Source organism: Topomyia yanbarensis, chromosome 2 (genome assembly GCF_030247195.1).
Source record: "Topomyia yanbarensis strain Yona2022 chromosome 2, ASM3024719v1, whole genome shotgun sequence".
In the NCBI taxonomy this organism is placed as follows: domain Eukaryota; kingdom Metazoa; phylum Arthropoda; class Insecta; order Diptera; family Culicidae; genus Topomyia; species Topomyia yanbarensis.
Genome location: NC_080671.1, coordinates 332,085,999 through 332,101,327, shown reverse-complemented (window position 1 = coordinate 332,101,327; position 15,329 = coordinate 332,085,999). Strand labels below are relative to the sequence as shown.

General features: G+C 39.5%; 1 protein-coding gene across 1 annotated transcript in view; it reads right to left on the bottom strand.

The window, feature by feature from the left end:
• Positions 1 to 15,329, bottom strand: part of LOC131683941 (semaphorin-5A) — a 717,090-nt gene that overhangs the window by 547,683 nt on the left and 154,078 nt on the right. The gene's annotated exons all lie outside the window — the stretch shown is intronic.

The window sequence follows — 15,329 nt, the reverse complement described above, 5'->3', positions numbered from 1 at the left end:
GTCATCATTAACGGTCGGTGTCATCGTAACGCAATACCAGTGATATGGCGATATCTCAGTTCCATCCATGTTCTACCTACATACATTGTGTCAACAGATAACGAAACTAACGCACAGCGGTTGTTGTGCAATCGCGACGTTATCTATTGAGAGTAGGGTGTCCAAATTTACCAATCGCATTGATGGCAATTTTTTGAAAATTTTCGTATATTGTTTTTCTGAGTCTGATTCGGTACAGTGTATCAAAATTTCTCCTGGTAGATCTGTCTATAAAAATGCCTGGAGTTTGCCTATTTCTTACGTACCAGTTTACAAAGTCTTGATAGTTGCATACCCGAATAACAATTACTGTATCATAGCACAATTGAAGTCTAAGTTTAAAAGGTTCCATGCAACCATAAAGTTACACTTAAAAAATTCGAAGATTGGTATCTAATACCGGTAACGTGGCAGAATCCCTTTTTGAAAGCATACTTAATAACTAGACCCAGACTCTTTTGGTTCATTCTCAAACAATATCGGATACCACAGGGAAGTGCTCTAAGTCATCTGCTATTTAAACCATTTGTCAACGATTTATTCCTAATGACAAGATTTGGCGGCGAAATGCATCCTTGATTATTATGAAATACGTCCGAGTTTACGTTGTTGCAAACTGATTTGAAGAGAAGACTGGGAGCATTCCGAAATACATTGCCATTACAACTGTGTATAAGACATCATTAACCACAACAACAATTTACAACTACTTCAGAGAACATTTTCGTTTTTTTTCGAGAGTTGTCCTACTGGAGCTATAAAGCTAGAGTCTCGAAAGGGCTCCCCGCCAGAATCACTCACTAAAATTGCAGGCGAGATGGGAAATGTCACCCACCAAAACACTTTTTAAGGCCAATTGCAGCGGGCCGTGATTCTGAATGTGATATTTATTGTACGGATAAGTGCATCATAGCAAAGGGCTCGAGCGTTTGTACGTTAACGTGTTCGATCGCGTGTGCGTTTGTTTGTCGCAAGTGCTAGCGTGTATGTAACTTCGCGTGTATAAATTCGATTTCATAACCAAGTGTCCATTCGCATATTCGCGTGTGTTCTTGGATGACCAAGCGCGGACAGTAAATCTGATACTTTATTTTCGCTGTACGGTTCAGATTCTAGAAGAGAGCGAGTTCTTCCATATCATTAAAGTTCCTGATCATGTCATCATGGAACGTGTTGTCTAGTGGATATGACCGTAATTGTTTTTATTGGTCCAACTGAAAGCATGGTCAAACATTCACTTAGCTCTTACGTACCCATCCCCACCCCCATTTCATTAAAAATAGCCGCATTTTAAACAAATTTGATGCGATTTTTTAGAAACAGTCATAAAATTTGTCTAGTTTTAGGAACCAACACCATCTTTCCGGAAATGATCGTAGTTCCGGATATATTGTTGGGAGTACTGAGGTTACCCCCCTTTCAGCAAAACGAAGGACCTTCATACCGGTTTTCAAACCCGTCTTGCGACACATAAAACTTTATGATTTTGTAAAACAAATGCATTGGAAACCATTCTGAGGGTTCTTGGTCGAAATGGTTACATCCCAAGGACTCCGGAAACCTGGTTTCTCCGGGAAAAAGGAAACTTTTTAACCGGTTATAAAACCCATCTTGCGGCATGCCAAACTTCATAATTTTGTAAAACAAGTGCACTAGAGGACATTTTGAGGGTTTTTTGGTAGAATTGACCACACCCCACGGTATTCCGGGAACATAGTTCCTCCGGCAAAGAGGGCACTTTTCAACCGACTATAAAACCCATTTTATGGCATGTCAAACTTCATGATTATGCAAAATAATTACAGTGGAGGACATTTGAGGGTTTTTTGGTCAAATTGGACACACCCCAGGGTATTACGGGAACCTGGTTCCTCCGTCAAAAAAGACATTTTTCGACCGGTTATAATACCCGTCTTGCTGTAAGTCAAACTACTTTGTTTTTCAAACCAAGTGCAGTGGAGGACTGTTTGAGGGTTTCTGGTCGAATCCCAGGATATTCCGGGAACCTGGTTCCTCCGGCAAAGAAGAAACTTTTCAATTGGTTATAAACCAGGTTCTCGGAATACCCTGTGGTGTTGCCAATTCGACCAAAAACCCTCAAATCGTCCTCCTTTACTTTGCAAAATCAAAGTTTGACATGCCGCAAAGGGGGTTTTATAACTGGTTGAAAAGTGCCCTCTTTGCCGGAGGAACCAGGTTCCCCGAATACTCTGAGTTGAGTCCAATTCAACCAAAAAATCCTCAAAATGTCCTCCACTTGTTTTGTAAAATCATGCCGCAAGATGAGGTTTCCAGAATATCCTAGAGTGTGGCCAAATCGACCAAAAAACCTTCAAAATGTTCTCTAGTGCACTTGATGAAGTTTGGGTATGCTTCAAGGCGGGTTTAAAAATCGTAAAGTGTCATCTTTTAAACCGGTTATTTTTTTTTTGGTACCCTGGGATGTGGCCATCCCAACAATATATCCGAAACTACGGTCATTTCCTTAAGTTCCTAAAACTAGACAAATTTTGTGATCGTTTCTACAAAACCGCATCAAGTTTGGTTGGAACGCGGCTGAGTACCATTATTTTGAAATTTAAATTTTTTAAATGAAATTGGGGGTTGGGAACGTAAGAGTTAGTCATCGGAGTGTTATCCTGTTTGTGAGATCGCGGACGCAGGTGTACGTGGATGATCGCGAAGGGCTCGAGCGATTGTATGTTAACGTGTCTGTCGAGTGTACTATGGTGTACGTAACATTGCGTTCATAATTTCTATTTTATAAACGTGTGGCCATTCGCATATTCGCGTGTATTCTGGAATGATCGCGCGCGAACCATGAATGTGATACTTATTATTCGATGTACGGCTCAGATGCTCGAAGAGAGTAAGTTTGTCCATATCGCTAAAGTCTCTGGTCATATCGCTATGGAATGTGGTGTCTAGTATATATGAGCGTATTTTTTGTACAACTCAAGGCACGGAACTAAGCTGCAAAGACCGAAGGTAGAGATTTCCGGGTGTGGCCGATGTATTATCGCGCGAGCAGGAGCGTTTGTATTCCTAAATGTAGAGACCGCATTTATTAGCAAATAAGTGCAGAAACGTTCACTTAATTAACGGGGTGTTTTAATGCTTGCGAGACCGCGGACTTTGGTGTGCGCGGATGACCGCGAAGGTCTTTAGCTTTTATATGGTAACGTTCTGAATGCTAGAAAAGAGTGGGATTTCCCATATCACTAGGGTTCCCGGTCATGGGATGAGTTATTTAGTGGATAAGAGCGTCATAGTTTTGATTGGTGCGACTTAAGGCGCAAACACATGTGTTCGTAGGTCCGCGTTTGAGATTGCGGAAGTGCTAAAACATTCACTTAATCACAGGGGTGTTTTCATGATTTGTAGATCGCGGACATAGTTGTGCATGGGCGAAGCTCAAGCGTTTGTACGTTAACGTGTTTATCGCGTCCAATAGCGTGTGTGTCACTTCGCGTGCATAAATTCGATTTTATAACCGTGTTCCCTTTCGCATATTCGCGTGTATTTTTAAATAACCGCGCGCGGACCGGGTCTCTCACTTTAATTTGCAGTGTACGGTTCAGATACTAGAAAAGAATTTTCCCATATCACCAGATTTCCCGGTCTTGTGGCCATGGAAAGTATTGAATATGAGAGTCATCCCTTTGATTAGTCCAACTGAAGGCATGAGGGTGGGCTGCTAGGTACTTCTGGACGTCACCGTGTCTTGATCGCGCAAGCGGTGGGTTAAGGGGGGCGTCTGATATAGAGGGCAAAAATAAACGACTTTTTTATCCGCTCAATTACCAGTATTGAACCTATAGAAAGGTCTCCCGAAATCTCGGTGGTCACGCTGAACTTCTCTTGTTTTAAACAGCCATGAATTCCACGCGCGTATTTGCTATAACCCACGCAGATTTCAATCTATCGGCAACAGTTTTCGGAAAACTGACAGCGATAAAAACACATTGTAAAGAACACACTTTGAACTACTTCTACCCAAATTTTCAAGAGAAAATACCCAATGGGTCATTTTCTACAGCGTTTTTTCCGTGAATAGTGTTTTAAGGTGTTTTAATGTTGGCGAGCTTGCGGGCGTCAGTATGTGTGGATTATTTCAAGTACATGTTCGGATTTGTGACCTGGTTTGTGTTATGGCGAAGGCCACGAGCGTTTGTGTGTTTTCAATGAAAGAGAATGTGAGTATATATGAGAGAATATGCAATTGATTGTGGTAGTGAGTGTTAGTATGAATCTAATTTAAGCCATAGTAATAAAAGGAAAAATAACATTCTAAATAAAGAAAAAAGATGCAAAAAGATTAAGTAGATGCGTATAAATGGGCCAATATTAGTTTTGCTATACATGAGTAGTGGAAGAGAAAACTACTAGAAGTATAGCAAAATCAGACCAATGAAGTAGAAAAAAGGGCACATGTAACATGTAATCAAACTACTTTAACTCGTCTAAATGCCAGCAAATGACATTTATTCACCATTATCGACAATTGCAATATGTTAAAATTTTATCATTCTATGCTGACCGGGAATGGGTAAACTAATCGTACCTTAATTTATCCAATCCGATCGTCCCGAATAAATCGAATCACATGCACGAATTTGACACCGGACAAAGTGACCAACGAATCCTAGGAAGTATTACCAATCATTCTATCATATGCGCCAGTTTCGCATCCATTCACGGACCCAGCTGTGCACGATGACGAAGTCGACCGGCACATCGACACACAATGACCTCCACTGCGGGCAGTGTCTACCAACACTGCGACTGATCGGGAGAACAATGTTTGCAAACACGGCCCACAGCAAAAATCAATGCACGACGGTCACGCCAGCGCGCCTAGGCTAGTGGTTGATTGTTAGTTTGGGCAGGTGAAGAGTATGAAAAAGCACAAAACATAAAAAAGGCCCATAAGTCGCCACGGTCTCCTCGATGCACCACTATCGAGGTGTAATGCAATAGTCATCTTAAAGCAATTGTCTGACAGAGGTTCTTAAAAACTGCACGAAATATGCCTGATGATTTTTGCAATACCATCAAACCCATCAACCTAGGAGAGGGGTCATACAGTTGCATGATAGTCACACAGAACATATTCAGAAGTGCTTTAGAGTTCAGTAATGCTCAGCTGTATGCGGTAGTGTTGATATGGTGGCTCGGCGCAAGTATTTTATCAGTGCAAGCTTTCGGGACTGACTATGAAGTTTTCCGTACGGATCGCAGTTCACATAAGAAATCCGGCGGCGGAGTGCTTGTTGCAGTTCACCGCCGTTTGTAGGCGCATTCTAAATGTTTTAGGGATCAGCAGGGCCAGCGTAGCATTTTTAGTCGATTCAATTTTGGTTTGCTCTGGTTCGTCCTATCGTTCTTTGAGTGATACTTAAGCTGACCAACTCTGACGAAAAAATCCGTACATCATTCTGATCGTTCGCCACGGTCAGCCAGGTCGCATGGTGTACGGATTTTTTCGTCAGAGTTGGTCAGCTTAGTGATACTAAACAATACTCGGCCATCAACGATCTCGCCATGCACCAGTTGAATATAGGTTATCTGTGAGCGACCTTCAACATATTAATATGATTGCTTGTTTTACGAAGAAGTATCCTGTCTAAGTAGCCTACCGGGAAGTAAAGATTAGTGGTGTAGTCTCCGACATGGGTCTTAGTTGCAAAGAGCTGGTGGAGAGCAAGCAATTACGTTCAGCAAAAATCGAGGAACAACTTATTTTCCATCTCATTTCGGGTCTTTCGTCGGATCTGCTCTTCCAAACTTTGATCTTTTGATCTTTGATGGTTTGTTTACTTGTTCGCCTTTTTGCCCTACGGGGTATGAACAGCCATCGTTACAAAAAAAAATAGACCAAAGAGTTACCATCCGGAGAAACAAGGCACGGTGTGTAAAATGCGGATAGAGTCATGAAAATGATGCTTGCAATGGGGATGCTGAAAAATCTTCCTATTATGGGGAGACTCCGCATGATCTCTCGACATAAGCGTATAAAGGAAGGCTCCGCTAGGAATTGCAAAAGAGGGCAGCGCCACCGGCCATGACTAATTTCTACGCTCCCTTAATCACTAAAGAGCGCTTTTCCTGAATTCACAGCATATTGAGTACTTCTATACTGCAATAGGCAACCAACGAGCACCGACGGGCGACACCATACACCACTTCCCTTTGGTGAGAGCAAGCGCCACACGGGAAGATAATAGTCAAGTAAATTGGCAATACCCAGCATTGGCAAGTATAATGTCCTCTAGTAACTTAGATTTGTAGTATTTTTGTTTCGTTTATACAGGGGCTTATCCTTAGGGTCTGTTTCGGGTTAGTAAAATCTCTGATCTGTTTAAACAACAGGAAGAGCCTTGCAAAGGGCAAATTTCTAAAACATTTTATATTCTAAGTTATTTAGTTTGAGCAAAAAGTTGAAATTCTTGCTAAATTCACATTCTGGAACACTATGTATCGTGGCAGAACAATCCAAGCACCCTAATTTTTAGATTTCCAGGTTAGTCGATCTTGGGGTTCTTCTTTGAATGCCCGCCGCACGCGTATCTAACTCAATCGCATACAGCCAGCGCGTGCGAGGTCAGCCCGAAGTCGACCTTTTCCAAGTAATCTGCTGAATATAACTTTAGTTCGTCTCTATTCCGGCATTCGTACTACATGTTCAGCCATTTTTGGCTATCGTATTTAATCGGTCTACCGATGTCAGCTTGTTTGTACAGGCTACGGGACTTTAGCTAGTTCCGTTACCTATTGACCTGTTCGCAGCAGCAACACGGCTTCGTACCTCGCGGATAACATCGCTATCACATGTCACTAGTGTTACAAGATAAATGAATTCGTGGACAATCTCGTACCCAATTCCATAGATTTCGGAACCAATGCCGTTCGTACCGCCTCGCTCTTCACCAGTTACCATGTACTATGTCTTGTCAGATTTAATAGTCAATCCTATTTCGTTCTCTTTTAAAAGGCAAAACTGCCTCTTGCGCTGCTCTGCGATTAACGCCAATGATGTTGTTGTGGTCCGTGATGCCAAGAAGCATGTGAGATCTCGCGATGATGGTTTTGTTTCTTTTCACTTCAGATCTTCGTATTGCACCTTCGATTGCTATGTTGAACAAAAGACCAGAGAGTACATGGGTCTGCTTCAATCGATCTAAGGTCACAACCGAGTCGGATGCCTCTTCGGTTATTTTGACTCTTGATTTGGATCTTTCCAGTGTCATACGAATCAGGTTAATAAGTTTTGTCGGAAAGCCATGTTCAAGCATTATCTGCCATAGTTTGTTTTGTTTCACTGAATCGTACGCCGCATTGATTTCCACAAACAGATGGTGAGTCTGCGAATTGTATTCCCGGAATCGAATCGAATCGTTGATCGTCCTTCTCGAAACCCTTTTTGGTATTCACAGACAAAGGATTCGGCCAATGGACGCAATCAGATATAGAGAACACTAGGGAGTACCTTGTTGGCGGCATTGAGAATCATTATGCGTCGGTAGTTTGAGGCCCTTCTGGAAGATAGGGCCTGTGGAATCAGCCAACCAATCTGAAGGGGGCATAAGCGAGAATTTCGAAAAATTCAATGCCACCATGCACTTTCAGGTTTCATGAAAAGCTCACTCAGACCCAACAAAGCTGCCCTAGTAACAATTGTAGTTTTATGACACACTTGTAGTGTGCTATAAACTTCAATTACTACTTGGGTGGGTTGATCTACTGTCTTCAACAAAGTTGTACACAATAAAATTAAATTACTTATGAAGCAAAACAAATTGCAGGTAGAGCATTGTTGTAACATGAAGAGTGGCCACGAAAGTGGTTTGAAACACTAACAACTTCAAAAAGCAAAACCGACAGTGTACGTCGTGCCAAAAGGTGTAGTTAGTGGAGACGAAACTTATCAATCAGTTTTTTTTGGACCACTTAATTAATAAGAGTGAAGAATTTTTGAATCGCTGGATTTAAAATGTTGTTTGGGAAGTTTGTTTACTCCCATGCACAAAACCATTCGAGACGTTCGTACAACCAACGAACCTTTCAATTTTCCATTATAGATCATTCTATTTGCTTTTACGCTTCCGGGCCCAGTCAGAATTAAATTTAACCCATTCATGCCCATGTTGTTTGTGAACAACAACGTTTTTAAACAGCTATAACTTTTGATTGAGGCAAGATTTGCTCACAAAAACAAGTAAGGCTAATAAATATGACTATTGGCTTTCATTTGAGTATTAAAAGTTACAAGGATTAGCTCTTGAAGTGAAGTTATTGCAATTAGTCTTATTGAACTCCGATGGAGCAGTGCTGCCAGGGACCGTTTACGTTGACGACGGAAAATGAATTTTTCATATAACTTCGTTATGTTTCAATATTAGTAAAAACTGATAAAACTTATCAATTTAGACTATTTTTGGCTACGTTTTCCACGCAACTGGACTATTGTAAATATTCTAGGAGAATTGTAGTGAGCATTGGAAGGTAAAAATTGAGCAGCTTCTAGCACTGCAAGGAAAACACCTACCTTTATGAAAAAAGGTTTTTCGAGTTTCTTGACTCCACCGTTTTCAAGGAAAAATAGTTTGGAAATCCTACATGCACTAGAAAAAAGTTGGGCATGAAAGGGTTAAAACTTTGGAGCAATGTCTCCAACACGATTGTTAAATTTATCCAGCAGATGGCAGGAGATTAGTGAAAATTATATAACAACTCCAAAGCCGGGATAACCAGGCTTCAATCGTAATTCGTATATACCGATTGCAATCATATCATGCATCAGGAAATTGATGGAAAAATACTCTATGACAAAAGTCGAAATTTAAAATTTGATTTCCGCAAAAAATTAAACGTTTTATTCAAAGTTACGAAGAGAAAACGGTTTTCAAAATTCGCGCATGTGTACTGGAAGAGGTTTACACAAACGTTCTGCATTATGATGAACATTCATGAGACATTCATCAAGGCCAATACCAGACAAATGCCAAGACAGTAATATCTCATCGCCTTTTTAAGATACCAAAATTTGCAAAAAAAACTGGTGTGGCAAGCGATCTGTAGATGTGACAAAACCAGTCTGCTCTTTATTACATCTAATACTGTCTACAGGTAAGTTATCCAATGCCGAAAAAATATGATTTTAGTGCAATTCTACACTCATCGAATAAATTGCATCTCTTCATCCGCAAAATGAAAAATATGGATACCAGATCGCTAGACCAGTACACAATGACAGGCCTCTCAAGCTTCGACTTTATACCAATATCTTTCATGATCTATCGTGTATCACCAGACGAAACATTATTCTCTCGTCTATTTTTTATTGTCCCCTCGGACACACAAAAAGCTGTTGAAGGTATTAAAGCAACGAGAACTCACCCGAACTTCATCATCGGCTTTAAATTCTTCTGCTCAGCCAACGGTCACGCAACTAGCAATCCGACACGGCTCCACCAGGGATAATGCATTACGGTATTTAACAAAGTTCATCAGTTTACCAGTTCCCAGAGCGACACCAACCAGCTCTCATTTTTTCCACCCCGCCCGCCCTGTCTAAGCCAACGGGATTTTCTAAAAGAAAAACATAAATCTGTAATCTTAATTGGCCTCATCTGCTGCTGCTCGCCTCCCAATGATAATTTCCTCTCAAATTTCGCCTGAAGCGGGGCCATCGACGACGATCTCCACTCATCATCGGAGCTGTCAGCCGTCGTTGGTCGATGGCGAGGCGAAGACTGCCGTGCGTGATGCATAATATGGATAAAGTTGTTAGACTTCCCCCCCCCCCCCTCCGCTCCGCCAACCATTTCGAATCCGATCCAATCATTAGCCGTTGCTAATCGATCAATCAGCTGCTGTCCTAATTCAAAGTATTTTGCGCCACTCTCGCCGCAGCATCGGATGTGATGCGCGGATGCACTATTAGCACCTGCGGAATGAAATTATCCCGAATCCGGGGCTAGGAAATTTAAAGTCGATTTGGTAATTAAGTTTTGAAGAGGGTTAATTTCCTTGTTTCACTTGTGTAGGTTCATTCTTTAATCGGGAGACTGGGAGTTTTTTTTTCTAACATTCACGATGAAGATCAAAACAAGGTGAGTTCGGTGTTCCAGACATTAATGAGTTTCAAATCAACAGCCAAAGGTAAAAATTTAAGGGGAGTTTTTTCTGACATTGTTACAGAAACGCAAACAGATTTTTCGCAATCACTAAATATTCTGCGGAAACGGGATATATTTAATCCGTTTAAAATCGAATTAGCCTTTCGATTCTTGTCGTTTTTCTGCATGTGTAGATTGAGTTCAACATTTGTTTACCGCAAAGCTGTTTTTACAGTCGAGGATAGCCATTTCCAAATCGAAGCAAGTAATTTTTTCTAATCAAATTCGTAAACTTACGCCATACAATAATCTAAGCCGCAAGATACACCACGTGTTAGTAATAACAGGTAAACATCGAGTCTATGAAGCAAGATACGATCAATCCCGATAATAACCGTGGTTACGAAACCACTGTGTGTTAAACGAGTTCAATCGATTACGAGCCTTCCATGTTAAACCAGTCAGCCTATTTATGGTGCGGTGCTAGGAGGAAGTTCAGACTCAAAACTGGTAACACATACATGACTGTACTCTAAAAGCAGATATCACATTCCTTATCAGTTACAAAACTCCCGTTAGAACGGGGCACGGTAAGAGCCAAAAAGATGGTGCGACTGTCGTGAAGTCTAACGGATTGAACTTAAATAAACACGAAATTAAGGGCTAAATTTGCTAATTATAGTTTATTTGGGGAACTTTTGGTCACTATTTATTGAGACCAGTTCAAGAGTACAGTAGTAACTAAGGGGGTTGGAACTTACACCCGACCCCAAACCAAAATTTAATTGGATTGAAATCAAATTTATTGATGCTGAAGAATTTACTTAAATGTTGCACAAAATTGTTTTGGAAGTATAATGTCCGATTAATATCTTGAGAACCAATTGTTTTAAATGTGGAAAATGGGAATGTGTTCTTGAAAATGATCTTTCAACCGAGATCACAAGCTTATCAAATTACTTCAATCTACCTACACATATAAGTCAATGTTTGTATGTATATGATTTATCGACTCCCAAACGGCTTAACCGATTGCCGTTAAAATTTATACATAGTAGGCATTTGTTATGGAGCGTGTTTATGTGCTATTGTTTGGGGATTATCTGCCCGCCAGCTGGCGTTTCGGAACAAATTGTGTTTTGTTCCTATTTCGTTGAAAGTCGCAGCAGCGCGCGATGCGTATTTGCTAGTATCAAATAAAACAACTGCCTCAGTTATTATGAGCTTATTTTGCAGAGATATTCCGAAATATGGATTGGGGGCAATTTTTCGAATTTTTATAACGAGAATAAAATTTCGGAAAGTAGATGGAAAATATTGGAAAATGTCAGTTTTGGAAAATGTCATTATCCGTTTGTCTCTAGCAGGTCTCAGCAAAAAAAAAACTCTCAGCAAAAGACTTAGAATATTTTTGGAAGTTTTTTTTTGCGCGGATTTCGCAATTAACACGGTTTTTGCAAAAAATATTCTAAGTCCTTTTGAATGCAAAAGACTTAGAAGATTTTCGGAAAGATGGAAGAGACGGGTCTGGAAGATTCCTTATGGCCCGCACCCCAACAATATGGGTATTTTCGGAATGGTCTTGAAGAGTAGGTTCCAGAATTGATTTTTGACGCCATTTTGAAATCAAAGATGACGACTTCCGGTTTTAGCGAAATTCGCTATAACCCAATCAATATGTGTATTTTTGGAATGGTCTTGAAGAGTAGGTGCCAGAAATCGATTTTTGACGCAATTTTGAAATCAAAGATGGCGACTTCCGGTTTAGCGAACTTCGCTATAACCCAATCAATATGGGTATTTTCGGAATGGTCTTGAAGAGTAGGTGCCAGAAATTGATTTTTGACGTCATTTTGAAATCAAAGATGGCGACTTCCGGTTTAGCGAACTTTGTTATAACCCAATCAATATGGGTATTTTTGGAATGATCTTGAAAAGTTGGTGCCAGAAAGTGGTTTAGCGAAATTCGCTGTAACCCAATCAATATGGGTATTTTCGGAATGGTTTTGACGAGTAGTAGACAAACGTCGATGTTTGCCGTCATTTTAAAATTCTAGATGGCGACTTCCGGTTTACCGAAATTCTCGCATGAAAAATTTGGGCAATCATCTAAATCACCCTCAAATATATGATCTAATCATAAACCAGCGGAAAGTGCGGTGAGAATGGAAGAGAGAGAAGAAAAATACGTATATGGTGTGAGTTGGGGGTTTCAATTTATTCAAATTAAACATATTGCTTAAATTTAAGTAAATTCAACTGTTTAATTAAAACTATTTGTACTACAACTTCAACTTCCAAAAATACCAATATTGATTGGGTTATAGCGAATTTCGCGAAATCGGATATCGCCATCTTGGATTTAAAAATGGCTTAAAAAATCAATTTTTGGAACCTACTCGTTAAGATCATTCCAAAAACACTCATATTGACTGGGTTATAGTGAATATGGCTAACCCGGAAGTCACCATCTTGGAATTCAAAATGGCGTCAAACATCGATCTTTGTCTACTACTCGTCAAGACCATTCCGAAAATACCCATATTGATTGGGTTATAGCGAATTTCGCTAAACCGGATTTCGAAATGGCGCCAAACATAAATTTCTGGTACCTACTCTTCAAGACCATTCCGACAATAGCCATATTGCATGGGTTGTAGGGAATTTCCGCTAAACCGGATGTCGCCATCTTGGATTTCAAAATGGCGTCAAACACAAATTTCTAGCACCTACTTGTCAATACCATTCCGAAAATACCCATATTAATTGGGTTATAGTGAATTTCGCTAAACCGGAAGTCGCCATTTTTGATTTCAAAATGGCGTCAAAAAGCAATTTCTAGTACCTACTCTTCAAGACCATTCCGAAAATACCCAGATTGTTAGGGTGCGGGCCATAAGGAATCTTCCAGACCCGTCTCTTCCATCTTTCCGAAAATCTTCTAAGTCTTTTGCATTCAAAAGGACTATATAATATTTTTTGCCAAACCGTGTTAAAGGCGCAAATCATTTTTTTTTAGAATTTTGTGAAAATCGTCTAGCAGCTATATCACGTTAATACAATATTTTTTAGACGATTTTCAGGATGTTGTTTTAAAACAACTTTGCGCATTTATGGGTTAATGGCAAAGTCCGCGCAAAATAAAAACTGCCAAAATTTTTCTAAGTTCTTTGCATTTAAAAGGACTTAGGAGTTTTTTTCAGAAGAAAGTCTAAGTCTTTTGCATTCAAAAGGACTTTGAATATTTTTGCAAAATCCGCGTTAATTGGAAAATCCGCGTAAAAAACCTCGTAAAAAACCGCGCAAAAAACCGCGTAAAAAACCTGGGTGTATTATAATATTATAATATAATAATAATTATCAATAATATGAATAGCCTCTAAGCAGGATTCGAGCTAATAAAAATTGCATAATATTTCAAGTTAGTGGCTATTAATGGTGTATATTTGACTGCTGAATTGAATTGCGTAAAAAAAATTCGAATGCTAGGTGTCATTCTCAAGCTGCGAAGAAAAGTAAAATAAACGATCGAAATTTTTTTTATGGTCGCTAGCACATTCATTCGAAACTGTCAAGTTTGAATGTTAAGTATCATTTAAGAACCTTACTACGTCAAACAGCACATTTTCTGAATAAAATAATTTTGCCAATTGATCCTCCTACAAGAAATTATAGAGCATTAACTCTCATTGTCTGCAGCAGTTTTCAAAAATGCTAATTTCAACAACTTTGTTGAAGACATGCATACTTCATATATTCAGAGTATCGAAATATCACGTTTTTTTACACAGTTTTTTCGGCGCTGTTTTTTATGCAGATGCCGTAAAAAACTGCGTTAATTCGGAAATCCGAGTAAAAACCCTCAGCAAAAGACTTAGACTACTTTTGGAAGCTTTATTTCGCGCGGTTTCCGCAAAAATCCAAAGTTATTTTGAATGCAAAAGACTTATAAGGTTTTCGGTAAGATAGTAGAGACGGATCTGGAAGACTCTTTACGGCCCGCACAATGTGGGTATTTTCAGAATGGTCTTGACGAGTAAGTGCCACAAATTGATTTTTAGCGCTATTTTGAAATCCAAGTTGGTGGCTTCCGGCTTAAAGAATTTCTCTACAACTCAATCAATATGAGTAGGGGAACCCGGGGCTATTAAGACAGTGGGGGTAATTCGAACCCACTCGATTTCTCAGAAAACAGTAAGACTTTCTGACTATCGTACATATTCGTGGAACCTCAATTCTGAAACATTTATTTTGAACTCTAAAGTTGATTCTTTGTTCTTTGTAGAAAGAAGATACAACGTGCTTCGTTGTTTTGCCATTGTTAGAGGATACCTATTAGTAATGTCATATTTGACTAACCGTCAACAAATAGTTAGATTTAAAGGGAAGAAATCGAATCCCATTCAAGTCACATCAGGAGTTCCTCAAGGCTCCCATCTAGGCCCTCTTTTGTTCATTTTATTCGTAAACGACATTTCATTCATTCTCAAAAACATAAAAGTTCTTATCTATGCCGACGACATGAAGCTCTTTTTAGAAATTAGGAACGAACAAGACATAAAGATATTACAGGAAGAAATACATATGTTTTACCTCTGGTGTAACAAAAGTCTTCTGCAACTAAACGTAAAAAATGTAATGCAATAACTTTCAGTAGGAAACGAAATACGCCTGACATTTCAATCACTCTAGGAAATCAAGTGGTACAAAAGCAGCATCTTTTGTACAATTCGCCATCGCACTAATTATGCCAAGTTTGGCCCTTTAAACCAAATGATGAATATTTACAACAAACATTGCGAAAGCATTGACTTCACTATGTCGAAAACAAAACTTAAGCAGCAGTTTAAAGTAAACCAAAATTTCAACTAGTGTTAAGTTAGTTTAATAATTATTGTAAGAAACCGGTCTACATCTGATTGACGACTTGAAATAAATAAAGTGCGAAAGAGTTAAAGATTTGGGAGTCATTCTAGATTCAAAATTAACATTCATTGACCATTACAACACAATCATCAATAGAGCAAATAACATGCTTGGATTTATAAAGCGTTTTAGTTACAATTTTAATGATTCATATACAATTAAAACATTATACATTAGGGTGGGACAAAAATTAGATTCCAGCTCCGAGCAACTTTTTAGGTACCATTTGGGTCCTAGAACAAC